This window comes from Otolemur garnettii, unplaced genomic scaffold (genome assembly GCF_000181295.1).
Source record: "Otolemur garnettii isolate 467f Iridium unplaced genomic scaffold, OtoGar3 scaffold00051, whole genome shotgun sequence".
NCBI lineage: Eukaryota > Metazoa > Chordata > Mammalia > Primates > Galagidae > Otolemur > Otolemur garnettii.
The window spans coordinates 2,242,002-2,244,956 of NW_003852446.1; the positions used below are offsets into that span (position 1 = coordinate 2,242,002).

Consider the following 2,955-nt stretch of genomic DNA (forward strand, 5'->3'; position numbering starts at 1 on the left):
CTACTAACAATTGTTACATAGAGTTATAGGTCTAAAAAAAAAAAAAAAAAAAAAAAACATTAGAAGAGAAAAAAACAAGGAAACCCAATATCCTAAACAAGTGTCAGAATTAACACATGGTTAAATTGATTTAATTACAAAACTCTTTGAATTCATGATCCTACTATGGCTACCTTAAAGCTGAAATCTATCAGTTTTAATACAGACACTGACTAGTTAATAACCACAGGATGGAATCATGCCATGGATGCCATGATCATTGGGAATGCCATGGTATAATGAATATATATATACTACATATCTGGTCTTTGTCCCCACCTCTTAGCACAGTGCTTCAAAAATCCTCAGCATTTCCTGAGTGCAAAAAGTATCTTTGTTAGGCAAATAGAGTGTCTCCAGGTGGCCCCTTAGATAGCTTCAGGATGGGGGTGGTCACCAGAAAAACCAAGCAAGAGATTTAGAGGACTAGAATTTTAGCCATGGACCTGACCTCAGTGGAGGGAAGTGGGACTGGGGATTGAGTCCAAACAACTAGCCAATGATTCAACTCAATCATGCCTCCATAATAAAACACCAAGGCTCAGGGAAGGTTCCCCAGTTGTTTAACAGATTAAGGTCCCAGGAGGGTGGCATAATCTGAAAAACAGCTCCTGTGCCCCGACCCTCCTAGACCTTGCCCTCATTATCTCTTCATCACGCTGTAAATTATCTCTTCATTATGCCCTCATTATCTCTTCATCTTCATTGTAAATGTAGCCTGTTTCTGAGTTCTGTGAGTCACTCTAGTGAACTATCAAACCCAAGGGGATTGTGGTAAGCCCCAAACTTGGAGTCACCTGACAGGAGAATAGGTCACTTAGGGACAAAGGAAACTTGTGGCAAGTGTCTGAAGAGGGGTCATTTTTGTAAGGAATTAAGTATGACACTCACTCTCGGTTGTTACTATTAGAATTGAATGGCAATGGACAGCACCTGTGGCTCAAAGGAGTAGGGTGCCAGCCCCATATGCCAGAGGTGGTGAGTTCAAACCTCGCCCTGGTCAAAAACTGCAAAAAACAAAAAAACAATTGTAACTTGGGGTGGTGCCCGTGGCTCAGTGGGTAGGGTGGCAGGTTCGAACCTGGCCGCCCTGGTAAAAAAAAAAAAAAAACTGCAAAAAAAAAAAGAATTGAATGGCAAGACCCTGAAATGGTGTCAAAAATTCCTATTGGAATAGAGATGCTTCAATGTTAATATCCAACATGCAAGACCTAAGGACCCATATTCTTCCAAGTATGAGTCAAAGCAGTAGCATTGAATACATATACTTTGTCCTCTTTCTTTTGTTCTTTTTGTTGAGACAGAGTCTCACTCTGTCACCCTAGGGAACATACTGTGACATCATACCTCATACCAAACTCAAACTCTTGGGCTCAAGTGATCCTAATGCCTCAGTCACCCCTAGTTAGAAGCAGGAATGATAAGCATGTGCCACAACGCTCAGCTAGTTTTTCTATTTTTAGAAGAGTCAGGGTCTCACTCTCTTGCTCAGGCTGCTCTCAAATTCCTGAGCTCAAGCAATCCACCTGCCTGGGCCTCCCAGTGCTAGGACTGCAGGCTCAAGGCTTGGCACCCAAGCACACCTTGTCTTCTAACTGTATTCAGTTTGTTCATTCATCTGTTGTTACGGCTATTATAGTTGCTGTTGTCTGCAGCCTTGTTCCTTGCTCCCCCTTCATCTGAGTAAATTTATAAGCACATGCCCACCACAGTAAAATTAATCACACCTGCTGGAGGAGACGCACACCTTTAAATACCAGGAGCTGTCTGGCTGGGGTCATTTTTCATGCCTTCTCAAGTACATCCAAGGGGCTGCTTGAGGCATTTAAGGATCTGCCACATCCTAAGAAAATGCCAAAAAAAGTTCTCCTAACTGGCTTGAGTATCCACAATATCTAGTTATAAAATCAAGGACTCTGAGAGGTTTAAGTACTGGCAACTTGATACTCAGACTACACTGCTTCACTGGTGCATTCACCAATACAATCCAAAGTGCCCAGATAGGATGTGGAGCTCAATCCCAATTAGTCATGAAAACTAAATCTCTGGACAGTCACAACTCCCACAAGCGGAAATCATAGAATACAGAGCTATTTATTCATTTATTCTCCAGGCCAGAGAGAGATGTTTTTCAAATAGGCCATATCCCAAGAGAAGTCTTGGGCCTTCTGCCCCTCCTTAGTAATCCAGAGAAGAACTTTAAACGGAAATTCACCTGGACTCATGAAAAGGTTAGAACACAGAAGTGGGAGAATTAACTCCTACCACAAAAAATTGATATGATGAAAAATGACTAATAAACTCCTTTGTGGACTGATGGGACAGTGAATTCTTCAGACTCTAAAGTTATATACGATCTATGTGGTCTAAAGCTTCTTAGACCCTATCCTCTGTTCTCAAGAGTTCTCAGCAACCCAACTAAAAAAGCTTGATTCTCATTCTATTATAGAAACCACTGATATTTGCTCAATACACAAAGTACTATTTACCAACAGAAAAGATACAAAACACAATTAAACAAAACAGACTGGATATGGTGGTTCATGCCTGAAATCCTAGCACACTGGAAGGCTGAGGCTAGAGGATCATTTCACCTCAGGAGTTCAAGCCAAGCCAGAGGGGCGGCGCCTGTGACTCAAAGGAGTAGGACGCCAGCCCCACATATGGGAGGTGGTCCCCATATACTGGACGTGGCAGGTTCAAACCTAGCCCTGGCCAAAAACTGCAAAAAAAAAAAAGAAAAAAAAGACCAGCCAGAGCAAGAGCAAGAGCCTATCTCAACTAAAAACAGGAAAATTGGCTCGGTGCCTGTGGCTCAAATGGCTAAGGTGCCAGCCACATACACCTAAGGTGGTGGGTTTGAATCCAGCCCGGACCCACCAAACAACAATGATGGCTGCAACCAAAAAATAGCCA

At 42.5% G+C, this 2,955-nt stretch overlaps 1 protein-coding gene across 1 annotated transcript in view; it reads right to left on the reverse strand.

The window, feature by feature from the left end:
- The window catches only part of CTPS2 (CTP synthase 2), a 136,946-nt gene that overhangs the window by 100,957 nt on the left and 33,034 nt on the right, over positions 1-2,955 (reverse strand). The window lies entirely within an intron of this gene.